The following is a 27,988-nucleotide window of genomic DNA, read 5'->3' as shown; positions in this document are numbered from 1 at the left end:
TATCAAATCATCCTGAACACCCAAGAAATTAATATGAGGACTGAAAGAACAAGTTGCACACCTAGAGGGAGAAAAGTGGCTACATCATGGAAGGGAGATACCACGGAGAGTTGATTTGAGGGAGAGAAAAGAATTGAGGGTGCTGCAGAGTGGGGGTCTGATCAGGGAAAGAGGAAAGAGGGAGAAAGGGAGAGAGACAAAGAAGGCAGCATGCAGGAGATTGCACAAGAAAAACTCTTCCCCAAAACCACTGACTGAGAAAAGGAGAGGAACTGATTGTGGCAAGTTTTTACAAGCAGGGGAGCTCGAAGTCTGAAGTTTTAGAAGTCATACCATCACCAGGGTCATGCCGGTGGCCTTAGCGGTGTTCTTGTGGGGAAGGAGAGCAGAGGCCCTGGAATGGACAGCATGGTCTGAGGATCTCCTGGGTCTCACCAGGAGAAACAGTTCCACTTCTTGGAATGCATTTGGGAGAGATGGCACTACCTTTCAGGGGACAGAAGAGACAGGGGGTCACTGAGCGGCCTGTTAATTAGCATAGCAGTAGGGGCACCTGCTGAGAGGGCAGCTAACCTAGAAGCCAACTCTTGGCTGCATTTTACCACAAATTCCAAGCCTCTGCACAGTCGTGGGACGGATTTTCTGGGATGAACTGGCACTAGCCACAGCACCGCGATACCCTCCCCCAGAGGATCAGCGTGGGTCTGCACTGCTCTGAGTCCCTAAAATTTGGAGGTTTTGAAACCTAGCTGCGTGACTGAGATAAAACACAGGAGTACTGGCCGCAAGGCAGGCAGACGATTCAGACACAGGGTGAAAGCAGGATTCTGACAGAAACCTGGGACACAAGAAGGGAGATTGTTCACTCATCTGTGAGGGCTTTCTGAATAGCAGTGGGCACAAACTCCCCGCTTCCGAGAGCGGGGCAATGCCATTTTTCCTGCCTCCCATCAGCAGGGACAGACTTCAGTGAACAACACAGCGCCTCCCAGTGGAGGCTGGAGGCCACATACACCAAGCTCTGCCCCACTGCTCACTGCAGGTGCATCTTTACTAGGGCAGGTCTGGCTGAGAACCCAAGCAGCAGGCCTCTTCCCCAGAAAGCCAGCACAAACCCCAACATGTACCAAGACTACTGATCATAGAGCTCTGCAAAGCTTCAGCTCTGGTGGAAATAGGGTCAGGCTCATTTTAACAAGCAGACTAAAGTACACCTAGTTAAAATGCCACACACTGGAAAGGCCCAAACGCTCCCCACTGCAGGCAAGGAGAAGCTCTGCAGAGGACCGATCTGAGGGAAAGAGCAACCAAAACACAATAGCGGAGTGCACACTCTGAAATACTTCCTGAAGCATGAGGCCCTGGATAGTATAGGACCTCTTCTTAATACAGCCATTACTCTCAGGACCAGGAAATATAACAGGATTTCCCAACACACACACACACACACACACACACACACACACACAAATAGTGACCTAAACAAAGTGCCAAAATGAAGGAATTCACCCCAAAATAAAGAACATGAAGAGGTCACAGCCAGGGACCTAACCAAAACAGATATAAGTAATTATGCCTGAACCAGAATTTAAAACAATCATAAGGAGACTGACTGAGCTTGAGAAAGCATAGTAGACACCAGAGAATCCCTTACTGCAGAAATAAAAGAACTAAAAACTAGTCAGGCTGGAAAAAAATGCTATAGCTGAGATTCACAACAAACAGGATGTAGTGACAGTGAGGATGTACGACTCAGAGGAATGAATAAGTGATATAGAATATAAAAATATGGAAAGTAATGAAGCTGAAAAGAGTAGGGAAAGAAAAGTATTAGATCATGAATGTAGACTTAGGGAACTCAGTAACTCCATAAAGCATAATAACATTTGTATCATAGGAGTCCCAGAAAGGGGAAAGAGGGCAGAAAAGTTTTAAATGAGCACATTATAGCAGAAAACTTCCCTAATCTGGGGAAGGAAACAGACATTGAAATCCAGGAGGCACAGAGAACTCCCACCAAATTTAACAAAAGCTGGCCCACTCCAAGAATATATCATAGTAAAATTTTTAAAATATACAGATAAGGAAAGAATCCTGAAAGCAACAAGGGAAAATAAATTCCTAATCTACAAGGGAAGACAAGTCAGGTTTGCAGCAGATCTCTCCCCAGAAACCTGGCAGGCCAGATGGGAGTGGCATGATATACTCAACATGCCCGAAGTGGAAAAAATATGCAGCCAAGAATACTTTAGCCATCAAGGCTGTCATTCAGAATAGAAAGATAAACAGCCTGTCAGACAAACAAAAACTAAGGGAGTTCGTGACCACTAAACCACCCCTGTGAGAAATATTAAAGGGGACATTTTGAGTGGGAAAGAAAGACCAAAAGCAACAAAGACTAGAAAGGAATAGAGAAAATCTCCAGAATCGGCAACTTTACAGAATACAAATTAAAAATTAAAATAAAAAAAAGATTATCAACAAATGAATATGTAACAAATAATATAGCATAGCAAATAACATAGTATTACTAATAAGATTATTATTACCAAGATCAAGAAAAATCACATTTATAATATATCATAAAAGACTTTGAGGGGTTGGAATGGAAAAAGATAAGATATTATGAGATTAAAAAAAAACACCAATAATAAAAATAAAAGAGAATACCTGCCCTATTTATTTTCACAATTGTGTGTGTCTGTGTGTGTTTGTGCATGCACACGCACAGGAGATCCTTATGAGAATAAAATGAGAGGCTCCATAAATTATAAAGCCTTAGACAAGTATGAGGGATTTTTAGCAGAAATTCAACAACATGAACAACAATTTGGCGATTATTCCTGGTCATAAGACAAAAGGAGACGGGATGATGATGCGAAATTGTTTGAGATGCAGTGGACTGTTTCATTCATTATTTTTTCTTACTATATTTTATCCTAGCATTTGCATATTCAGCCTCTCCTGAGGAGCTGAACACACAGGAAACACTGAGAAATGTTGCTGCTTTCAGAAGCATCAAGATGTAACTCCAAACAAAAGCTTTGTGCCCTGCAACAAGCTGTCCTTCTTCATCTGGTGAGCAGCATTCGTGGGTTCTCAATCCCATCTCTAGAAAACTAGTTGTCCCAGGTAGAGAAAGCCACAAACTCTCCAGGACCTCCAGGACCTCTGTCTCCAGGGACTCGGAGTCAATGGCTGCCCTCCAGCACTGACACTGGACTGTCACTCGCTTTTTCTCCATTCCTTTTTCTTTTAAATCGAGTGCAGGGGTCACAAGGAACGGCTTCTGGGAGGATAGACAGAACAGTTTCGCTCAACACAATGTAAAGGTTTTACAGGAAATATTTGCTGTTTCATGTATAATTGAATAAAAACGTAACGAATGTCTTTATTAGTGTAACTATAAGCAGCATAGAAAGACTTTCAGAGTTGGAAGAAGCGTGAAGATCCCTGTAGCTACACAGATGAGCAAAGTCCTGTTGATAAACGGCCACCCAGTCTCTGCTTAGGAGGTACATGAATATTAGGGAGTGTCCTAGCAGGAAATAGAGGGCGCACTCCCACTGGGTAGGCAGAAAGTGGCTGTTCACTAGATTGCGGGCAGGCTTTACTGAAACCAGAAAGGAATAGCGCAGGACTTTAAGACCAGTGGTGTCAGGCAGTCGCCTATCTTCCCTGTGCCTGAAGGGGCATTGGGAGTGGGAGGCAGCGGTCCTGGAACTCCCGAGAGGGTAGCTGTGTCAGTGCACCGGGCCGCTATAACAAAATACAATAGATGGGGCGGCTTGAACAGCAGACATTTATTTCTCACTGTTCTGGAGGCTGGGAAGGCCCAGCTCGAGGTGCTGGCAGATCTGGTTCCTGGTGAGAGTTGGCTCTCTGGCTTGCAGACAGCAGCTTTCTTCCCACATATCCTCACATGGCAGAGAAAGAGCAAGCTCTGGTGTGTCTTTTTCTTCCTATAAAAAAGCTAATCTCATCGCGGGGGGGCGCGGGGGGGGGGGGTTACCTTCATGATCTCGTCTAAACCTAACCACCTCCCAAAGGTCCTACTTCCAAATATCATCACTTTGGGGGTTAGGGCTTTAACATATGAACTTGGGGGCGGGGGACATAAACATTCAGTCCATATCAGTAGCAATGGAGAGGGCTGCCTGATAAGAGCTATCACCTTCCATAGAGGGATGAAGACAATTCAAGGCAATATGACATAGAGAGCCAGGGGAGTAAGTACCCTGATCTCACTCTCCACCAGTCCTACCACTGGCCAAACCCAATAAGAAGCAGTAGGACAAGGTGGCTGGTGGTGGTAGTTCATATCAGTCAGCCTCTTTTGGCACAGGGCAGGGGAGATAATGATCTGGAGAGGCAAGTAGAAAATACCCAGCCAGCCTCTCTGACCCTTTTTCCCCTGGATTGACTAAATGTGAGAATGCGTGTAAGGCTCTTAGCCTAGAGCCCACTGTGTTTTGGAAGCTCAATAAATGCAATATGCTGGGTATACATTTTATAGTCCCAGCCCCTGTTACTCAGGTGTACACATATTCAGCTTCTACAAAACTGCTTAAAAACTGAGTTTGGATCTCAAGTCCCCAATTTCTGTTGAGTAGAGTGCAGAAAACATAATCTTACCAAATCATTATAATTCATTTTCTTTAGATATAACTCATCTTCTTTTGATAAATTGCCACGGTCATTGTTTTCTCTTCTACTTTCTTCTCCCTTTCTCCCCTTCTCTCCAGGCCTGATCTAAATTTCTTGAAGAGTCTTATGAATTATCTAGGCATTGGTCCTATATGATTCACTCTCATCCTCTGTCCTCTCCTATAATATTATCACCTATTCTTTCCAGCTCTAAGGTTTATGATGTCACTGTATGCTGAGTCTTCCAGGTTTTATCCTTAATACTCACAGTCAAGCCTTGGAAGTGAAAATAAACAAAGCGAAAAATCTTTCAGCCTCACTTGCCCCCTCAGCTAGATAGGCAGGTGCAATGAATGATCTGTACAACTGCACGTGGCCGTCTTTAAACTTGACGTTAAAGTGTTTTATTCAGAGTCAAACATCATAGACTTCCATTTGAAGTGATTGAATTATGGGGCGCCTGGGTGGCGCAGTCGGTTGAGCGTCCGACTTCAGCCAGGTCACGATCTCGCGGTCCGTGAGTTCGAGCCCCGCGTCAGGCTCTGGGCTGATGGCTCAGAGCCTGGAGCCTGTTTCCGATTCTGTGTCTCCCTCTCTCTCTGCCCCTCCCCCGTTCATGCTCTGTCTCTCTCTGTCCCCAAAATAAATAAACGTTGAAGTGATTGAATTAAATCGCAGAGGTGATGTTTAATCAAAGACAAACAGCCAGCGATGGTCCGGTTTCTTATAAAACTGATTTTTTGGGTGCTTCATATTTATTAGGGAGTGAATAAAACTGACCATCCAATAGCTACACATCAGAAATATTTGGCCTACTTTGTCAGGAGAGACTTTAATTTTCTAAGATGTGCAAGTCTGAGGTTTGGCTCTTCACGGAGCTTCTGCATCCAGATAATAATGCTTTTTTCCCTTTGGCCTCACTGGTATAAAAATGGAAATAAGTTGATGGAATCTCTGGGATTCAGTTTGGTATATGCTGCAAGAGGATGAAGGAAGAAAACCAATAATGATACTTTGATTTTGAAAATGTATTCTAGAAGGTTATTTGCACAGTTTCAAATGCTCTGAATATTGGTGTTCTGACATTTTGAAATAAGATTAATAAGGTCTGTGGCTTGTGCCAATATTCAAACTGGGAAAGAATGGTGCTGATTCTAGACTTGAAGGTCATCACCTAAATCCAATTAATAACAAAGGAATGTGGGACTACGACAGTCATGAGGATTTAGCTCATCTGCCTGCCGTTCGTGGTTAGTTCTGACCGGGTGAGGGACTAAAGTTCAGGTTCCTTTGTCCATGTTAACATGTGTGCATCCAATAGAAAAACAAGGATACTGAACATTTGTCCTCAACACACACACCTAGAGAGTCCAGTAGTAATTAATGTAAGATCGTTACTTGCTGAGGGCTTTGTTAAATTATATAAAATAGCAAGTATTTACATATGACTTCCTTACTAGGACACAGTGTATTCTCGATATATTACTATCGTTACCTCTTGAGGGGTAGTGCTTGGTGCTCACTGAGTAACAAGAGAAGAATCAGTGTAAATGGTAGACAGATTATAAGCGCCAAATACTTCTTTAATGCTTTCTCCGTTGCAGGCTCTGTGATAACACATTACATATATTAATTTATTTAATTCTCCCAATAACTTTACGATATCGTTACCATTCCTAGTATTCCCATTTTACTGATGAAGAAACTGATGCAGAATCATTTATTTGTCTAATATCTACTGAGTGTCTACCATGTACTTGATAATGGCCTAAGAATTAGGAATACCTCAAAGCATCCCTGCCTTCGTGGAATTTACTATCTAGTGGTGAGAGATAAAAATAAACTATAAAAATGTAAATTATATGGTAAGTTAGAATGTGATAAATGCTACTGAGAAAAGTAAAGCATTAAAGAAGGAAAGGGGGGGCGCCTGGGTGGCGCAGTCGGTTAAGCGTCCGACTTCAGCCAGGTCACGATCTCACGGTCCGTGAGTTCGAGCCCCGCGTCAGGCTCTGGGCTGATGGCTCAGAGCCTGGAGCCTGTTTCGGATTCTGTGTCTCCCTCTCTCTCTGCCCCTCCCCCGTTCATGCTCTGTCTCTCTCTGTCCCCAAAATAAATAAACGTTGAAAAAAAAAAATTAAAAAAAAAAAAAAAAGAAGGAAAGGTTTCTGTGTCCGTGTGTGTGTGCATGTGCATGCAATTTAAAAATTTTTTTTAATGTTTATTTATTTTTCAAAGAGAGAGGGAGAGGGAGAGAGAGTGCGAGCAGGGGAGGGATGGAGACAGAGAGAGACACAGAATCCAAAGCAGGCTCCTGGCTCCGAACTGTCAGCACAGAGCCTGACGCGGGGCTCAAACTCACAGACTGTGAGATCATGACCCGAGCTAAAGTCGGGACGCTCAACTGACTGAGCCACTCAGGCACCCCCATGTGCGTGCAATTTAAAGGATGTTGTGAGAAGATGCTCAATGTCACCAATCATCAGGGAGATGCAAATTAAAACCACAATGAGACCTCACCCTACACCTGTCAGAATGGCTAGATTCAAAACAACAAGAAATAACAAGTGTTAGCGAGGACGTGGAGAAAAAGGAACCCTGTTGCACTGTTGGTGAGGATGTAAATTGGTACAGCCACTGTGGAAAACAGTATGGATGTTCTTCAAACAGAAAGAGAAATACCATATGATCCAGTAATTCCACTACTAAATATTTACCCAAAGAAAACAAAACCACTAATTTGAGAAGATAGATGCACCCCGATGTTTATTGCAGCATTCTTTATAATAGCCAAGATATGGAAGCAACCCAAGTGTCCACTGACAGGTAAGTGGGTAAAGAAGCTTTAGTATAGATTCCACCGTATGTAGGTATGTACATACAATGGAATTTTACTTGGCCATATGAAAGGATGAGCTCTTGCCATTTGCAACTACACCGATGGGCCTAGAGGCTACTACGCTAAGTAAAATAAGTCAGAGAAAGACAAATATCATAGGGATTTCACCTATATGTGGATCTCAAAGACACAAACGAAAAGCAGAAACAGTTTCATAAATACAGAGAACTGATGGTTGCCAGACGGGAGGGGCTTGGGGGAATAAACAAAGTAGATGAAGGGGAGTGGGAGGTACAGGCTTCCAGTTATGGGGTGAATAAGTCACAGGGATAAAAGGTACGCATATGGAATATGGCAATGGTATTAGAACAGTGTAGTATGGTGACAGATGGTAGCTGCACTTGTGACGAGCATAGCATAACAAGTAGATGTGTCGAATCACTACATCGTATTCCTGAAACTAACATAACATGGTGTGTCAACGATACTTCAATAAAAGAAAAGGGGGAAAAAAGTTAAAAAATAAAGGATGATGAATAAGGAAAGCCTCACTGAGAAGGGGACTTTGAGCAAAGATTGAGGGAGATGAAGAGAGACCCATATTATAAACCTCTGGGAGAAGAGTGTGTCACAAAGAGTAAACTGCCAAGTACAAAAGCCGCGAGGAGGTGCCCGGACTGTTGCAGACAGAGCAGGGAGGCCCTGGTGGGTGGAGTAAAAATGAGTATGTTGGGGAGGAACAGAAGTCAGAGAAGTAGGAGGAAAGGCCAGATCCTATGGGCCTTGCAGGTATTGACTTTTATGGAGCTGAGAAGCCTTGGGAGAGTTGTGAGGGGAGAAGCTACATGGTCTGACTTCTGTTGTAAAAATATCATCTGGATGTTATATTGAGAACAGACTACGTGTGGGCAGGTGGGAAATGGGTGCTGGTAGGACAGGGCAGAAACCACAGAGATGGGTTGGGAGACTATTATAATACCCTGGGAGATCTGGAGACCATTAACAATAACCCAAGAGAGTAATGGAGGAGGATGAACCAATGTAGTTGCTTGGGAGGCGGTAAGAAGTATCAGATTCTAAGCATCTCTGTAGGTGGAGTCCACAGGATTTGCTAACAGATTGGATATGAGCTAGAAAGAGAAGAGAAGAAAAAGGTGACTCCAAACTTTCTGCCTTGATCAACTGGAAAGGTGAGGTTGGCGTTGATTGAAGTTGAGGAGAACTTAGAGAGGGGCAGGATTGGGAAGCTCAGGAGTTCAGTTTGGATATGCTAACTTTGACATGACTATAAGACATCTGTGGCAGGCAGGATAAGGATCCCCCAAAAGGCCCATTGAGATCCTAATTCCCTGTGAATTAGGGAACCTGTGAATATGTTTGATTATATGGCAAGGGGGAATTGAATTAGTGGATGGAATTAAGGTTGCTAATTAGCTGACCTTAAAATAGGGAAGGTGTCCTGCACTACTCAGGTGGATGTAATGTAATCATAAGTCTTTAAATGTGGAAGTCAGTGTCAGACTATGCAATGCAAGAAAGACTTCACTGGCCATTGCTGGCTTTGAAGATGGAAGGAGCCCACAAGCAAACAAATGCCAGCAGTCTCTAAAAGTTGGAAAGGCCAAGAAAATGGATTCTCCCCTAGAGCCTTTAGAAAAGAAATGCAGCCGTGCTGACACTCTGATGTTACCCACTGAGACCCATTTTGGACTTCTGACCTCCAAAACAGTAAGATAATACATTCATGTTGTTTTAAGCCACTCAGTTTATGATCATTTGTTGCAGCGGAAATAGGAAAATATAACATTTCCAAGTGGAGATTGCTTGTAGGCAGCTGGATATTTATGTCTGGACTTGGGGTCGTGGATAGGGACATTAATTTGGAGTTATTCACATATGGACGATACTTAAAAATCAGGAGACTGGATGAGATCACCAGGAAAATAAGTAAAATCAGAAGGGAAAAAGTCCAAGGACTGAGCTTGGATGAACTCTGATATTGGAGCCAGTAAAGGAGACCTGGAAGGGGAAGCTAGTGAGGGAGGATGAGAACCAGGTGGGTGTGCTGCCCAGAAGCCAAGTGAAAGAAGTGTTTCGAGGAGATGGGGTGATGACACGTGTCAACTGCTGCTGACGGGTCACGTAAGATGAGGAGTAGGAATGGATCTTTGGATTGAGCAATGTAAAGGTTGTCCTTGACAGGAGCAATTTGGGCAGAATGGTGTGGGCTAAAACCTTCTGGAGTAGGTTTTAGCAAAACATGGGAAGAATGGAATTGGAGCCAGTGAGTCCAAATAACTTCTAAAGAGTTTGGCTATAACAATGAGCAGAGAGATAGGGCGATAGCTGGAGACAAAAGAGGCCTTTCTGGCTGTGGGTTAGAGAAATAACAGCGTATTTGTGTGTTGATGAGAATGAGCCAGCAGGGAAGACCAGAGAGGCTAGGAAATTTGCTCAAGTTCACATGACTGTGCGGAACGGAGATGAGTTGTCCCAGCTGAGGTCATCCTAGGCAAGCCCTCCCTCAGAAGCAAAGCCACTTAGTCAACCAGCTGTTGACCAAGTACTCGTGAGTTAGCCCAGCCAAGACCAGAAGAATGGCCCAGCTGAGCCCAACTCGAATTGTTAACCCGGAGAACTGTGAGCTTAATGAGGGGTTGCTGTGTTAGGCTGAAAAGTTTATAGGCTGTTGTTATGCAGAAAAAGATAATGGGTATTGGGCCAAATTAAGCTACATGCATTCGGGGTACAAGTGACCATGTAACTTCCAAGATCATAACTGATTAATATGCAAGAGGTGTTAGTAGCTTCATTGTAATGAGGTTGTAAGAAAACTTGCTCTTCTAGGTCAACCCGGGTGTAATAATGAATATTCTATGCTAAACATCCAATTTCCTTTTTCTCTGGGGAAAATAAAGGGAATGTAATCACCTTCAGTGACTTATTTATTTTTTAATTTTTTTTTAACATTTACTTATTATTGAGAGACAGAGAGAGACAGAGCATGAGCAGGGGAGGGGCCAAGAGATGGGGAGACACAGAATCCGAACGGGCTCCAGGCTCTGAGCTGTCAGCACAGAGCCTGACGCGGGGCTCGAACTCACAAACCGCGAAATCATGACCTGAGCTGAAGTCAGACACTTAACTGACGGAGCCACCCAGGCGCCCCTTCACCGACTTATTTATGACCTGAACATTGATATTCTTTCTCTTGACAGGTGGCAAAAAATAAGAATAAATAACACTATCACTGTTTCCTGAATGCTTGTCTAGACAGTGCCCAGGAACTGTTTTCTCTTGCCCTAATATTCTGTAATTTAATTTTGTACAGTTTACATTTTAGTCACATTTCCTGTGCAAAATCATGAGGGAATCATTTGCAACTCAAATATTTTTTATTTAAAAACATCAGTTTTCATGTTAATTAGCTCACTTGTGATAATTATTTCACAATGTATGTCAAAACATCAAATTATACACCTTAAGTATGGACAATTTTATTTGTCAATTATACCTCAATAAAGATGGGGAAAAAAGAAAATAAATTTTGATTCTTCAAAGTAAATTTATCAAAGGAAGGAAGGAGGGAAAGAAGGAGGGAGGGAAGGGAAGGAGGGAGGAGGGAAGGTCATTTTCCAAAGCTTTAATTGCCCTCAGTTTTGACCCACAAGTAACCATGCAAACTCACTTTGAGAATGTTATGACTGTGGTACAAGAAAAATTGCGATGGCCACCAACTCATCAGCTTTTGGCTATAACTACTAAAACCTAAAAATGGAAGCTAGGAATAGATTTCTAGGCAACTCTTTTTTCTCAGAATCCAGATCTAGGAGACCAGGAGTATAAGCAAGTCAGGAGCAAAAACCTCTTTTACAGCATCTTACACCTTAGTGAGTTTCTAAGCACAAAACTTCTTGTCTTGTACTCATTTCTCTTTTCCCTCTTTCCTGTAGGGTGAGGACATGGTGGTTCTCCACAGGGTCGTGATTCCCATGGCCTCCCTTCTCTCCCTTCCCCCATTGCCCTCAAAATCCCACAATCAGAGGAATCAGGAAACACTATGCCCTTGCTGGTGCTTTCTTTGTGTAAATCTAGTCACTTTTTTTTTTTTTTAATGTGTGTTTGTTTTTTAGAGAGAGACAGACAAGAGTCCAAGCAGGGGAGGGACACAGAGAGAGGGAGACACAGAATCCAAAGCAGGCTCCAGGATCTGAGCTGTCAACACAATAGCCAGATGCGGGGCTCGAACTCATGAGCTGTGAGATCATGACCTGAGCCGAAGTCAGATGCTTAACCAACTGAACCACCCAGGTGCCCCTAAATCTAGTCACTTCTAGTTTTACAGAATTTAGATTATTAACCAGACTGCGTTGTCAGTCCCTGTGCCTCTTTGATGTAAGAAAGATCTAGCATACTGTTTGAGGCCCATACCTTTGCAGATCAGGTAAAATGTATACACCGTTTCCTAGAGGCATGCAGCAGCAATTTGATGTTTAGACCTAAGAAATGTGTTTGCCCAAAGGCACAGTGATGTGTTAATAAACATTCCTGTCCACAGAAGTTTTTGAGTAATTTTGTGCCAGATCATTTTACAATGACCTATCAGGAAACATTTTAGAGACAACAGTTTTGTTCACAGCTCTGGTAGATGACGGAGAAATCATAAAAACCATCCTATGGAGGGGGTCCTTAATTAGAATTATGAGAGCTATTCTGAACTTGGCATCCACTGCAGAGTCCAGGCTGCGTTAGTGGATAGCTCTTCTCCATTTTGGTCTCTAGGTATTAAGCACATGAAGCATTTCCTTATCTACATAATAGGGTGTCAATCTGTACTTCTATATAAATAACTTCTGTATAAATCTGTTCTAAGGTCTTTGTATACATTACCTCCAAGGTGAAATATTGAATGCCCAAAGCAGTTGAATTCCATATTCTAACTTTTTTAAATTCTTAGACATAAAAACAGTCCTTGAAGATCTTCAAAGGCCATTTTGTCATGAAGTAAAGAGCAAATCTATGAATTAAAGAGGTATTGAAAGAGAAACAAGCCCTATGAATGTGTTTCTTTTAAAGTTGTTTCATAGGAAGACCCAGTAAGAAAAGTATGAAAGAGAATGATGTACCTATTGGATGGCCATGAAAGAAGGGAAATTTTGGCAAAGGCAACATGTAATCTTGAAACTCTAGAGAGAAAGATCACAATGAGACCATTACTACATGCAATAAGGTAGTTTTTCTTCCTTTTTAAAGCTGTGGCTTGAGTGAAGCTGATTTTAAAACTAGGTAGCTAGGAAAATGCTGGTATTAACTTGTGTCTTTTCTTATAAAATGTATGTTGCCAAAAAAAGTGCATAAGGGGCGCCTGGGTGGCGCAGTTGGTTAAGCGTCCGACTTCAGCCAGGTCACGATCTCGCGGTCCGTGAGTTCGAGCCCCGTGTCGGGCTCTGGGCTGATGGCTCAGAGCCTGGAGCCTGTTTCCGATTCTGTGTCTCCCTCTCTCTCTGCCCCTCCCCCGTTCATGCTCTGTCTCTCTCTGTCCCAAAAATAAATAAACGTTGAAAAAAAAATTTTTTTAAAAAGTGCATAATTTCCAGGAATGGTGAAATTGACATTAATCATATCTCCCCCAGGAGAAGGGAGGACTTTGGGATGAAAAATGTCTTTGTTATCTCTTGCTGCGTAACAAATTCCCCCCCGAATCTAGCAACTTAAAACAGCAACAATGCATTATCTCGCCTAGTTTCTGAAGATCAGGAATCCAGGACCACCTTAGCCAAGTGGTTCTGGTTCACAAGGTCATAGTCAATCTGTCAGCAGGGACTGCTGTCTCCTGAAACCTTGAATGGAGCTTTGAGGAGAATCCACTTACAGATGTGTTCACATGGCCGTTGGCAGAAGGTCTCAGTTCCTCACTTTTATTTTTATAACCTCTAATGTAGGAAGTGGTGTGCCACTACTTCGGCTGTATGCTAGTGGTCAAACAGATCACCTCTAGTATGACATGGGAGAGAACCACACAAGGGTATCAGGAGGTGGGATTGTTGGAGGCTGTCTTGGAGCTGGCTCTGTTTACAGTTTATTCACTTTTAAAAAATCATTCAACCCTGCCAGGCAATGGGCCACCCTCTGCAAATATACCTATATCCTTTTGGATTATACAAATCATAATCCCAGAACTTGGAGATGAAAGAGACTGTAGAGATCATCCTCTAACCCAACCCTCATTCTTGTCTAAGATTCATCAGGATAGAATAGGGAAATAAAGCCCAGAATGTATCAGTAATGCCCCAAACCACCCTCTCCTCAAGAGCTGATGCAGAATTTAATCTTTGGGCTTGTCAGTACCTTCCCCCCACCCGGTTTTTTTTTTTCAATTTTTAATGCTTATTTATTTTGAGAGAGAGAGAGAGAGAGAGAGCATGAGCAGGAGAGGATCAGAGAAAGAGGGAGACACAGAATCCAAAGCAGGCTCTAGGCTCTAAGGTGTCAGCACAGAGCCCCACGCAGGACTCGAACCCACGAGCTGTGAGATCATGATCTGTGCTGAAGTCAGATACTCAACCAACTGAGTCACCCAGGCATGCCTTTCCCCAGTTTTGTTGAGATATAGTTGACATCCATCACTATATAAGTTTAAGGCATACAGCATGATGGTTTCCTTTACATATATTGTGAAATGATTGCCACAATAAAGTCAGCTAACATACATCTCAATATAATAAAAAGAAAAGAAAAAGAAAAAAAAAAGTTTCTTGTGATGGGAACTCTCAGGATTTACTCCCTTAACCACTTTCCTATATATCATACATACTGTTATCTAGAGTCATCATGTTGTACATTACATCCCTAGTACTTTTTTATATTATAATTAAAAGTTAGTACTTTTTTTAATTTTATTTTTCAATTTACATCCAAATTAGTTAGCATATAGTGAAACAATGATTTCAGGAGTAGATTCCTTAATGCCCCTTCCCCATTTAGCCTACCCCCCCCCCCCACAACCTCTCCAGAAACCCTCTGTTTGTTCTCCATATTTAAGAGTCTCTTATGTTTTGTCCCCCTCCCTGTTTTTACATTATTTTTGCTTCCCTTCCCTTATGTTCATCTGTTTTGTATCTTAAAGTCCTCATATGAGTGAAATCATGTTATTTGTCTTTCTCTAATTTCGCTTAGCATAATACCCTCCAGTTCCATCTACATAGTTGCAAATGATTTCATTCTTTTTGATTGCTGAGTAACATTCCATTGTATATATATATATATATATATATATATATATATATATATATTACATCTTCTTTATCCATTCATCCATCAATGGACATTTGGGGTCTTTCCACACTCTGGCTATTGTTGATAGTGCTGCTATAAACATTGGGGTACATATGTCCCTTTGAAACAGCATACCTGTATCCCTTGGATAAATACCTAGTAGTGCAATTGCTGGGTTGTAGGGTAGTTCTATTTTTAATTATTTAGGGAACCTCCATACTGCTTTCCAGAGTAGCTGCACCAGCTCGCATTCCCACCAGCAATGCAAAAGATCCTCTTTCTCCGCATTCTCACCAACATCTGTTGTTGCCCGAGTCGTTAACGTTAGCCATTCTGACAGGTGTAAGGTGATATCTCATTGTGGTTTTGATTTGTATTTCCCTGGTGATGAATGATGTTGAGCATTTTTTCATGTGTCAGTTGGCCATCTGGATGTCTTCTTTGAAGAAGTGTCTATTCATGTCTTTTGCCCATTTCTTCACTGGATTATTTGTTTTTTGGGTGTTGACTTTGGTAAGTTCTTTATAGATTTTGGATACTAAGCCTTTATCTGATATGTCGCTTGCAAATATCTTCTCCCATCCTGTCAGTTGCCTTTTAGTTTTGCTGATTGTTTCCTTCTCTGTGCAGAAGATTTTATCTTGATGAGGTCTCAGTAGTTCATTTTTGCTTTTGTTTCCCTTGCCTCCAGAGACCTGTTGAGTAAGAAGTTGCTGTGGCCAAGATCAAAGAGGTTTTTGCCTCCTTTCTCATCGAGGAGTTTGATGGCTTCCTGTCTTACATTTAGGTCTTTCATACATTTTGATTTATTTTTGTCTATGGTGTAAGAAAGTGGTCCAGGTTCATTCTTCTGCATGTCATTGTCCAGTTTTCCCAGCACCTCTTGCTGAAGAGACTGTCTTTATTCCATTGGATATTCTTTCTTGCTTTGTCAAAGATTAGGCGGCCATACGTTTGTGGGTCCATTTCTGGGTTCCCTATTCTGTTTCATTGATCTGAAAAAGTTAGTACTTTTTGACTACCTTCCTCCACTTACCCCTCCCCCCTAATATCTTTTCATAAAATATTTGCATCCATGATCTTTTGTTTATGGTTTGTTTCACTGATAATTCACATGTACCCAAATGTTGAATTAAATTTAATTTTTACAGGTCAGTATTCATTTTTTTAATTTATTTTTTTTCTTTTCTTTTTTTAAAAATAGAGTAGGATCCTTGGCTTGCATTTTATAAGCCTTAGGTTGGTTGTTTTTTTTTTTTTGTTTTTTTTGTTTGTCTGTTTGTTTTTTTAAGTAATCTGTACATCCAACGTGGGACTTGAACCGACAATCCAGAGATCAAGTGTTTCACTCTCTACCAACTGAGCCAGCCAGGAACCCCTTTTTTTATTTCTAAAAAAATATTTATTGAATGTTATTTTGTGCCAAATGCATAATAGATACTGGATACACTGTTTAATGTAATATTCAGTCCTAATGAATCTTCATCTTTTGGAGGGAGAGGGTATACTTACTGAGCATTAACATAGACAGTGTATGAGAAATGAGTAAAATATTATTCTTGTTCTAAAGGAGTTTAAAGTCCAGTACAATTAATTTTGGAATTAAGCATGTAAGATGCTAATTAGCATAATTTACTTTTCATATAACTGACCTCGTGGCACTGGTGTGCAGCTAAAAAGCTCTAACCTATGTTGGTGGTAGCTGCATTTGTTGCTGGCAATCGATCTGGCTTCATGTTACTTTAATTTGCTTACAATTTTAATGTTTTTATCAGATCATCTTGTTTATATACACATGGAGTATATGCATAAAACAGAAAAGTGATACACAAGTGAATGCAGCTAACAATCTCTAATTCACCTCAAGATGCTTAAAGAATGCTAAATGATGAAAGTTGTCCCAATTACCAGGAGCTTATAGCATCATTAGGAAATTAGTTTTTTAAAAAGAGTTGGCATCAGGCCCAAGATCGGAAAAAATGGGTTCTTCCCAAGGACAGAGGATGCCGCAAGTTCTTCTTCCAGCATTATGGTTGTTGTGGCTTCCTCGGTCAAATATTTGCATCCAGGAACCAAGCTGTGAATTAGAAGCTCACTGTGTATGAGTTAAATCGTTTCTCAGCAATATCCCCTAAAATCCAAACAGATTTTGGATGCAAGAGTTCTCTTTGGATGATTTCCACAAACCCCACCCTGTCTAATAATGAAACTCCCATGGGTTTTCTCCCTGATGGCCTGTAAATTTTTCTTTCTGACTGACCTGTGAATATTGGCTCCCAACACCTGTCATTCAGGTCTGTGTTGTACGTGCCATATGTACTCCATTTGTTCATCTATGCCAGTGCTGGCTCGCCCAATAATCAGCCAATTGGAGGGGGAGATGGAGCCCAAGATAAGCACTTTGGTTTAGTTTTTTCTGCATAGTGCATAGCAGAGCATCACATACAGGAAGGCACATAATAAATGTTCTTTGATAAAGCCAAGAGCTGCTGCTAGCACGGTTTCCAGGCCCAGGATAGGTCGGACTTGTTTCTTCTTTTTCTTGATAATATTGAATGTAGGCATTTCTTTTTTAAAAATTCTTTAGCATTATAAAGCAGCCTAGAGGCAAAAAGAAGATATGATAGGTACAAAGGATCTGAGAATATTGTGGTGAAAAGGGAATAGGCTTTGGAATTAGCTATGTATTCATCCATTCATTCAACAAATATTTGTCAAAAATGACAAAAATATTTGTCACCCATACTAGTGAACAAAATTGACAAAAAGTCTTCTATCTTGGAACTTGCATTCTAGTAACTAAAATGTGTGGTGTCAGAGAGTGATAAGTGCTATGAAAAAAACATAAAGTGGGGCAGGGGTGAGGGACAGCCATGAGTGGGGATGCAATTCTGGTAGGAGGGTTAGGGAAGTCCTCACTGGAAGGTGACATTTGAACAAATATGTGGAGGGGGTGAGGAAGGGAGCCATGTGGATATGGGGGAAGAGCATTGGGGCAGAGGGAATGGCTGAAACAAAGGTCCTGAAGTGGGTCTGGCAAGCAGGCCAGTGTGGTGAGAGAGGAGACTGGAGATTAAACCTTGGTGTGCTTCATAGGCCACCTACGCTTCTTAAGCTTCAGCACCCCCCCACCACCAACCCCCCAAAAAGTAGAGACGAGAATGTCTGTATAGCTTGCAGGACTCTTGGGAAGACCAGATGAAGTAGTGAAGGCCAGTGTCAGGTATCCATGTAAGAGCTTTAATTAAAATATGAAGGCTGTCTCCTGGCACTGATACTGCTTCTGTGTCTTCCGGGAAAAGGAAGAAAATAACAATACATCGCTGGTTTGTCACGAGAAGTGAAGGGTGGTAAAATGTGCCACCCCAAAATCTACCTCTCTGGCATAAGAATTATTTTGAGAAACAGCAGGCAAAGAAGAAGCTCTGAAAATGGATTCGAAGTTACCCTTTTGTAATGGAAATTTGCACTTGTAGGGAAATCTCCATTTGTAAGGGTGTTGCCCTCTGTGTACCAAGAGAATGACTAAATCACAAGAAACTCAACTCAGCAATGGAGAAGGCACTGACTTAACTCTGCATAGCAAAACTTATTCTAGTTTATCATACTTTCCCCCCGCTCATCTCCCCATAACTGACTTCCCCCACACCTTTCTCTCTTTTGTCTTTAGCTGAAAATCGTATTTAAGTTGAATTCTAAAGGACCTCTAAGAGTTACTGAGTGTCTCCCATGCATATATGAGGTATACATGTTAATAAACTTCTGTTTCTATTTCTTTTGTTTGTTATTTGTTACAGAGCTCTCAGCAGAGAACTTGGAAGAGTAGAGGGAATTTTTTTTTTCCCCTGCAGGAGCAAATGCAATAATGCATAAAATATTTAGTTCAGTGGTAGACACATGGTAGGCCCATAACTAATGGCGGTTCCCATTATCATCAGATGCTCTAATAAAGCATTCATTAGTATGGAGAGAGACAAAACTGGGAGAGCAACTTTATGCCACTAACCAACAGGACTAGGCAGAAAACAGGAGCTAGGTTCAGGGCCCCAAAGAACCAGGAAATATAAGAGCAATGGATCTGAAAATCAAGGCAAAGCGATGAAGAATTCCATCGAGGTTTTACTCAAGCCCAGGGCAGTGGGTAGTGAGATTTATTTGAAGGGGCTGGAGTGGGAGAGACAGCAGAGCAGGGGGCAAAAAGTAGGTGAATCTGAGGCTTCAATATAAGGCAGGAAATATAACTAATAGGCATCATAAAATTGAGTGAGTAGAATCAGCATAAACAGACTTGGCTGCAAATGGGCATAAGTTGAGATATCCACGTATGTGGAAACCCATAACTGCTAGGTGGGAGTACAGTGGGGAACATTTGGATGAGAATAAAAGTAGAGAGAAAGCAAAAATGATACAGATGTGGGAGGATACTAAAGACAGTTCCATCAGAAGTAGGAAATAGAAGTTGTATTCCTGAATGAGGCAACAAATGCTGGCCAAGCTATCTAGAAATTTTCTAGATCCCAGGTTCAATTAAGAACAATGCACTAAATAAATTCTTGAAAGTCTAAGTATTTTGGTGGTTAACGTAAGGGATTATAAAGGTGGACAGGCTTAGTTTCAGATGTGTTAAGTGAACTTGAATAAATTAGCCTCTAGTAGCCTTGATTCTCTAACAAGTAAAATAAGGATGGTAAATAAAGTTCTTGTGAGGACAATATATGAAAAGTCTTTTGTAGATGGTTAAACATTTTCCTAGGATTTCGTCTTTCACTTATTAAAGAAATGACAAACAGTGTTGCTATTTGGATTTAATTTTGACCAACGAGGAAGAATCCGTGAGCTGAGTTTGGAACTTGGAAGAAAGGGGAGAAAAAACAAAGCTTATCTACATTAGAGTCATGAATAGAGAGAGCCGTGCTCAAGGCATAAGCCTTAGATCAGAATGTTCCATTCCATTCCTCCAAGAGTTTCCCAAAGCCCAACCTGACAAGAATTTTGTTTTTCCTTTTTCAACCAGACCACCCAGACTGCCACACATTTCACACCTCTTCGCAATGTTCCCTTTCCCTTTGTCTTTCTGTTTGACATTTTTGTGCAAACATTAATTATTTATTCCTGTAAGTGGTAGAAAAAGTGCTGAAGTCAGAGTCAGGAGCCCTCAAGGTCTTTTATTTCACACCCAAGTACACAACTGCCACCTTTTTTCTCCATCCTTCCTTTTCTTCCTCTTTCCCTTCTCTCTCTCCCTTTTTTTCCCCATCCAGACTCGTTCCAAACTCAAATTCCAAATATAAGGATTGAAAGTGCAAGGATGGAGAGTTCAACTTTAGCGAGTAGGGCCAGGGTCAGCGCAGGGTTTGAACACAGGTGGCAGCCATTGCAACAACCTCTGTTACTTATCCACTCCCCTCTTGGGGCAAACGCTGTTCCTCCTTCTGCCTTCACCCTTGACAACAGTATCCTGATTTGTGTTCAGGGTTGCAACGTTCCCAGCACGAGGCAATGAATCATGATAAGGTACAACGAATCATTACAAAACTTCTCGGCTTCCCCTGCTGCTAGAGGTGGGGCAATAGAAGTCACTCATACCCTTTCTTTCCTGGACATAACTTCCCTGAAGTTAGGCATGGCTGTATGACTTGCTTTGGCTAAGGAAATATGAATGGAAATTTCACCTGTCACTTCTGGATGGAGGCATGTAAGAGCTGATGTGCAGGACATCGCACTCTCTTTCCCGGCTGTCACCTTGGCCCTACCCCGTGGTTCCACTTATCAACTGCATAACAAATCATTCCAAAACTTGGTGGCTTAAAGCAAATACTCTCATGCTTCTGTGAGTTGATTGGAATCAGTTAAAAGGTGCTTCTGTTAGTCTTTCCTGAGGTTCCTCATGTCGGTACTATCAGGTCGTGGTCAGGGCTGCTGTGAGTGGCTCACTCACAAGTCTGGCATCTTGGAAAGGATGCCTGGAAGGCTGAGCTTGGCTGGGTCTCTCTCTTTCTCCGTGTCATCCCAGGGCTCGTCAGTCTCCATCTGATCTTTTCATGTGGTTTCTCTATGTGATCTTTCTAGAGCATAGTGAAGAGTAGCAGAATATGCTACCCCAGAATATGCCACTTCAGCATAAGCATTATTTTGAGCTAAAGGCAACTGAGAAGCCTAGATTCAAGAAAAACTCTCTTCTTTGTCCCTATTTGCCTAAAAGCGGGATGTAAATTTGCAAAGGTGGCTCCCCTCTCCTATCAGGAAGGACAGAAGTTAATCACCAGAGGCAAGTCTAGACACTTTTATCAGCCCATAGACTACACCAAAAGAATCTAGACAGCATATCTTGCTACAGCTAGCCCTTATCTAACATTAGTTTCCCATATAATTTACCTCCCCCAGTTTACTGCCCTAGAAACAAAGTCTCTTTCCATTGTCTAGTCATTTCTCTAAAAGTTCATTGTTCCTTTGTTAAGATATTATATAAGCCGAAGTTCTAAGCATCTCTTCAAGTGATTCATTACTGAATGATTGTGTGTATGTGTGTGTGTGTGTATGAGAGAGAGAGAGAGAAAGAGAGAGAGAGAGATGCATATGTTAATAAATTTCTGTTAACTTGTCTTGTGTTAATCTCTCTTTTATGAGATGAGGCGCTTCCCACTGGGGTAAGGTTCCTAGGAGGATTTTCCTTCTCTACGATGGCGATGTAGTGGCACAGAGTTTTGAAAAGCATAAACCACCAGCCTTTTAATGACTTGGGTTCAGGATTGGCACAGCATAGCTATCACCATATTCTCTTGGTTCAAGCAGCGACAGGGCCAAACCAAATTCCAGACGGTGAGAAATAAACACCGCTTCTCGACGTGGGAAGTGGCAAAAATTGGTGGCCATTTTTAATCTACCACATTTGCATTTAACATTAGAAAATTCAATCCTCCTCACGTAGACCTGGAGGTGCCCAGGTTTGGTTGGCCTGGCAGTGGGGAAGATACCTGTCCGAGTCATAACCTGTCAACTCTCACCCCAAATTCCTGCTCCCAGGTCCTTCTCAGTTGCTTCTGGTCATTTTATGACCAAGTCTCCATTTCTTTCTGGTTTATTTCTTCCCCAGATAGGACCAGAGCTGCACCTTCATTCTCCAAGGCAGTGCTATTACAAGGGTGACAATGGGAGCAGATGAAGAGGAAATCAGACATCAGACACCCCTATTTCTACTGTCCACAGCCTCCACTCCACAGGGAGTATCCTACTGGTAGCCATTCCTCTCCCTCAAGAGCACTTTCCTGACAACTTGCTGAGGATCACCGTAACTCTCTAGGTTTCCTTTTCCCACTTCCTGTATTATACAACTTCTACTTTTTATATCTATCCAGATAAGACCAGAAGTCATTTTACATTAGAAAAATCTCCTGAGCCCAGTGAGAAGCACTTTGGCTCATCATGCTGAGCCTTATCTCAACCTCCCCACTCCACAGTACTGGCCCTGGGTCTTGTCTCCCTCACCTAAAGGTCCCATTAATGGACTTACACTTTTATCTTTTATAATTTTTATATGTGGCCTCTTGTCTGTTCTGTCAGAGATGTCTGCGTGCTTTGGGGAGGATTAGGATCATACCACTAGGAATGCAAAAGGAAGGGGAAATCAACATCCAGCTTTTGACTTCCAGAGCAGTTGGAGACTAACTGTCTTAAAAGACAGTCTTTTCAAGAGGTGAAGTGATTTTCTAAGTTTGTTGAGCCAGTATTAACATATAAAGAACAGAGTCTGGTGGGCTAAAATAGGAGTATTATTCCAGAGAGGGGCGCCTCTCAGTCAGTTGAGCATCCTCCTTCAGCTCAGGTCATGATCTCAGTTTTATGAGTTCAAGCCCCACGTCAGGCTCTGTGCTGACAGCTCAGAGCCTGGAGCCTGCTTCGGATTCTGTGTCTCCCTCTGTCTCTCTGCCCCTCCCCCACTCATGCTCTGTCTCTGTCTCCCTCTCTCAAATAAACATTGAGAAAAACTTTTTTTGAAGAATAAGTATTATTCCAGAGAGAGAGGACTCTGAGTGAGACTAGTCCCTGCTACAAAGGTATAGGGGGATTGGGAGGTGATGGTGTGAACAGCCTACCTGCTACCCTGAGGGATTATGGGAAGAAGGGAGACACAGGTTGTAGAATAGATAGTGAGGCTGTGAGAACCTTGTGACAGGCCTATCCTCTCCCAGGCTGATGTTCTGAAGGAAGGGGGTCATCAAATCAGTAAGAGGAGGGAAGACAGCAAAGGGGCTTTTGTCCTTTCCTTGTTTATGGCATTATTGTAATTACCATTAAATAATACGTTTGTATACTTTTATGTTTAATGACTTTCTTTTGCACTGTCCGTAAGCTCTGTAGAGGCTGTCTCATTACTGCTTAGCAGTGTCATGCATGGACTAGATATCAAAGAAGAGAGGGACAAAAGAGACACCTGAGGTAGAGCTCTTGACTCCTCAGGATCTGAGTGGCATGCAAGGAATCTGAAAGTTCTCAAATGCCCTTAGGGGCTGCTGAAAATAGAGGAGATTCAGGCTGAGGAACTTGCCACAAGATACCACTGTGAGGGTGAGGCGAAGAAGCCCTGTGGCTGGAAACTCAAGGTGGGATGGGAAACATCTGGGATTAGTGGCTAGACTTCCAGTGGATGCACGGCCACCAAGCAAGGGGGTGAGGTAGGGCTGAGTCCCAAGGGAGACCCTAATCAAACTCAGAGAATAGACTGAGATGAGTTCCCCAGTTAGACTTCAGCAACCCACCCCCTGCAGGATGCTCTGAGGAAATCAGACATCATACAACCTATTTCTACAGTGCATAGCCTCCATCCCACAGGGAGTGTGTCCTACGGATCGGACCAGCCCACCTTAGTGGGTGCCAGCCAGTGTATACCCGAGGACAGGACCAGGTGGCCCGCAGTAGAGACGGACAAGCCCCAGTCCAGCCCCAGCCCCATCTCCCTAGGGCCAGCGAGATATCAGCCTTCCTCTGCACCTGGCTGCCACAGTGAGGAAAGGAAGGGAAAAGAGAAACCCAGCTGTCACAGGAAGTTCAACTTTCAATGAACAGAATGTTTAGTCAACACAGAATATTTTAAGTCAAACGCACCATTAATTAGAAAAGTTCATGTGCTCTCCCCACCCACCAAACTGGCTGCCACCCTGTGGGATGGGACTCATGAAACTTGGGTCTGTTCCAGAAAATGAAAAGTGATTTGTCTTTGTACATTTGAGTTTTAGTTTGTGTTCGGTTTGCAACTTCATTCTTTGCATATTCCTTAACAGTTACGTTTCCTACACTGAAATGCAGGACCCCAGGATGGAGAAACAGCTGCATTAATTTTTAAAGCAAAAGTGTTTCTTCCTATTTCATCAGAAACCATTATCCCTTCTAAACTCCCTGTTCTCTCATGCTTTATTTAGAAAGATCCAGAACCGAGAAAACTTGAAACTCGGACAGATTAGTAAGCAATTTCTAGCATCTGTCCTCTAAAGAACTTGACTCCTGGTAGCTCCTCCAGTCACCTTTCCATGTGGTTTGCTGCTTGTCTGAAGGAGGCCCGCAGAAGCTGTCGCTGAACACGCTGAGAAGAGTGGCCCAGGTGTGTCGGGAGCCACATCCAAGCTGACCCAATTCTGTAATCTTTTCTAGGCTCCCATCTGTCTCAGCCTCAGGTAACTGTCCTACTGAATTGCAAAAAAAAAAAAAAAAATTAAATTAAATTCCTATTCTTAGTTCAATAGAAATAAAGTTGGAATTGTTCAAAAGATATTTTCAGGAAGAAATGAAAAAATAATTAAAAAAATCGAAGTACACAAAGCAAAGTTTTTTGGGAGGATAGATTTATGATAGTAAAGGAAAACAAAAACAAAATCCCTCTGCAAGGAGAGCCCCAGGTGCATAGCTTTAAGGGCATTCAACCGCAGCCGCCTTTTCCTCTTCTTCATCCTTCATCTTGTCCTAGATTCAGAAATACCTCCTGTGCTTCTCTTCTGTCTTTAAGCATTGTTGTTCAATTGGCCAAAGTCTGGAGATACTTTTGGCTGGCGGAACTTAAGGAGGGTTGTGAGATTGGCATCTAGCAGGTAGAGACCAAGGCTGCTGTCAAACATCGTACGGTGCACAGGACAGCCCCCACAACAAAGAACCATCCTGCCCGGAAGGGCAATTGTGCTGAGGTAGAGAAACCCTGCTTTAAGAAGAGGCATGTGGAACAAGCCCATTTCGAGAATGCTACCCAATGTGACAATTACCTGCTATGGTCAAAGGATGGTTCTCTCTGGGGAAGGGAAACAATCACAATTCTGAATTAATTAATCCATCCACTTGTGTATCCAATATTTGTTAGTATCTACTGAAAATGGTACTGCTAAGCACTAGCAAGGTGGGCAGCTTCTGTCTTGCAGAGCTGTGGACAAGTGCAAAAGAAAGGCAATAAACCTAAAGTTATGCAAATGTATTATAATGGTAATTGTGACAATGCCATAAACAAAATATATGGGCTGATATAAAGAACATATTGTGAAGGGAAAACTGGTCCCTCTAATATCAGTAGAACTTAACAGTTTCTAACTATGACCAATTTAATGAAAATCTTAATGTTTCATTCCTTGAAACTTCATCATGACTGTTTTCAACAATTTTTTTTGTCTTCTTAGTTTTGATAAGGAGTATTGTGACTCTCCTTGTTTTCTAAATGTCTATTTGAATCTCTTTTCTGATGTAATAGCCTACTGAAGTGTGTGAATATACAAAGAAGGAAGTTGCAAACCCAACACAAACTAAAACTCAAATGTACAAAGTACTCGGTTTAATGCTGAGTACCAGCGCTACCTTTCCTGTGCAACCAAAGTGATTCCAGAAAAGGACGGGGTTAGAGGGAAATCTTGGGGTACTTCAAGAGTTAAGACCAAAGGGACAGTCTCCAGTCCCCAGCTCGTGGTCAGTTTCCTTCCCTGGATATAGATATTCCGTAAGCAGCGAGACCCATATTTCAAAACTTGAGTCTATAATCTTTTGCCAGCAGTGACAATTGAGGAAGCCTTCCCTGGGGGGGAAGAAGTATTTAAGCTGAGACCTAAGGATGAATTAGGCAAAGTTGGAGGAGGTGGAGGCAAGCATTCCAGGAATGTGAAGGTCTATTTGGTATGTGTTGGCACATCAGGATGATCCTTCCACACAGAAAAAGTACTCATCATGGTCCCCTGCTTCCTTGTTCTTACGGGCAAAATCCATTTCTTCAGAGAGACCAAAACCTTACTTTTATACTTGATCCTGGCCACGTAGCCCTACTTGGGAAGGGAATGGTGGCAAAATTTTGCTATGACTCCCAGCCAGCTATCCTGAACATTTATGACAACAATGCATGAAAATTTGACAAACGCACGCAAAAACAAAGCAGAGGGTATTCTCTATTGCAAACGCACATGCCTATGTATGTGCATTTTGTGGATCCGACTGAGTGCCGGGCCGGGGCAGACCTTTCTTCCCCTTTGGAACTCAAAGATTCCGTGGAGAATCTGATGAAGCCTAGGGATTTCTCCCCTGGGAAAGGCACAAATGCACACATGCAAAAATGTTTGCATACAGTTCACGGGGGTTCAAATTCTGAAGATCTGCTAGCTCAGATGAACACAGCAGCTTTCAAGCTTAGAGCAACGAATAAGGAAGAATATGTTGGTGCTGTGAGGTGCTGGGTCCTCCGTCAGACATGATGAGTTTGAGGTGTATGTGGCAGGATGTTCACATGGAAAGCAGTTTGCACCTGTGTGCATATTTAGAATTTTTTTTTCCTTAGAAAAATGTGCTTGTAGAAAATTTTCCTGGGTTTCTGCCTATTTAAAATATGACCCACCCTTTGTGTATTTTTTTAGGTCCTTTTCGTAATCATTCCCTACTGTAATTAAAGAGAAGGCCAGCCTTGTGGATATCTGGGGAGCCAGTCTATGAAGAGGGGTGGAAATGTATTGTGGCTGAAAAAAGTATTTGACAAACCGAACCAGCCTTCTGCTCCCCTTCCCCTCACCCTGCTTGAGGTTCTTGCTAAACTACGCTTGGAGGAAACTGATCCTGTGAGCTGTACTGCTTTTCACTGTCCTTGGGTATAAAGCTTGGGGTTGTAGTAGGCTGAAGATGCCTCCCTAAAATATATCCACATCCTAGTCCCGGGAACCTATGAATGTTACCTCACACGGCCAAAAAAAGGATCTTTGCAAATGCGATTAAGGGTTTTGAGATGGGGAATTATCCTGGATTATCTGGTGGGGGGGTGCATAAAGGCCATCACCCGTACCCTCAGGAGGGGGAGGCAGAAGGGGATTTGACACAGACAGAAGAGGGGAAGACAGAGAGAAAAGGAGGAGGCAATGTGACCGTGGAGGCAGAGTTTGCAGCGATGTGACCACAAGTCAAAGAATACCCACAGCTGCCAGAATTGAAAGAGGCAAGAACAGATTCTCCGCTAGAGCCTCCAGAGGGAGCACAGCCCTGTGACACCAGGGATATTCATCTCAGAATTCTGGCCTCCAGAACTGGGAGAGAGAGACTACATTTCTGTTGTTTTCAATCGTCCAGTGTGTGGTAATTTGTTGCAGCAGCCGTAGGAAACGAGGGGCGAATCGAGACAAAAGAAGAGAGGACAAACTGTCTAGATCACAGCCTGACCGTTGCTCTCCGATTTCTGATGAAAGTTTCTGGCTTTCTTTTCATTTTCAACCCCAAATATTTCTTTCGGAATCCAAGTAAACCTTCCTCTCTCACCTTGACACTTGTATTTTCAAGCTCCGCTGTTCTATACACACAGACCGATTTTGATTTACTAAGTATAAAATCCCATTTTGTTTGTGTTGCCTCCTTCCCCTTCAGCTTATATTCCCTGCCTCCAGATAATCACTTATCACTTTGGAAGAGTCCATCACTCTCTCTCTGTCTCCCTCTTCTCCCCTCCCCACTCCTCTCCTATTGTGCTGGATCTTAAAATAAAAGTTACTTACAATAAACAGCCTCTTCTTTCTTTTCTGGTTATTTCCTCCACTCAGCGGTGCAGAACTGTAGGGCTGCTTGCCCCCAAGTGTTTGAAGCCACCCACACACTTCAAAGCACAGTCCCCAGCAGCTGACGACTGCACACAGTCAAATGACAGTCACAACGCCTTCACCATTAGTTTGTCAAATGCGCTATGAAAACGGCTCTGTAGGATGTAAGGAGAAAAGAAAAATGACCTTTCATGACCGA

General features: G+C 42.4%; 2 long non-coding RNA genes across 2 annotated transcripts in view; one reads left to right on the top strand and one right to left on the bottom strand.

Annotated features, from left to right (window-relative positions):
- The window catches only part of LOC123592134, a 62,886-nt gene extending 59,496 nt beyond the window's left edge, over positions 1 to 3,390 (top strand). The window contains exon 3 of the long non-coding RNA XR_006709601.1: positions 2,944 to 3,390. This is a non-coding gene — a long non-coding RNA (uncharacterized LOC123592134). The remainder of the gene's footprint in view (positions 1 to 2,943) is intronic.
- On the bottom strand, positions 334 to 27,908 carry LOC123592138. Its single transcript, XR_006709604.1, has 2 exons — positions 27,748 to 27,908; positions 334 to 486 (listed from the first exon to the last, which is right to left on the bottom strand). It is a non-coding gene; the product is annotated as an uncharacterized LOC123592138 (long non-coding RNA).
- Positions 27,909 to 27,988: the final 80 nt, after the last annotated feature.

The sequence above is a fragment of the Leopardus geoffroyi genome, chromosome B4 (assembly GCF_018350155.1).
Source record: "Leopardus geoffroyi isolate Oge1 chromosome B4, O.geoffroyi_Oge1_pat1.0, whole genome shotgun sequence".
NCBI classification, from domain to species: domain Eukaryota; kingdom Metazoa; phylum Chordata; class Mammalia; order Carnivora; family Felidae; genus Leopardus; species Leopardus geoffroyi.
The sequence above is the reverse complement of the archived record's forward strand: the minus strand, read 5'-3'. Positions and strand labels throughout refer to the sequence as shown.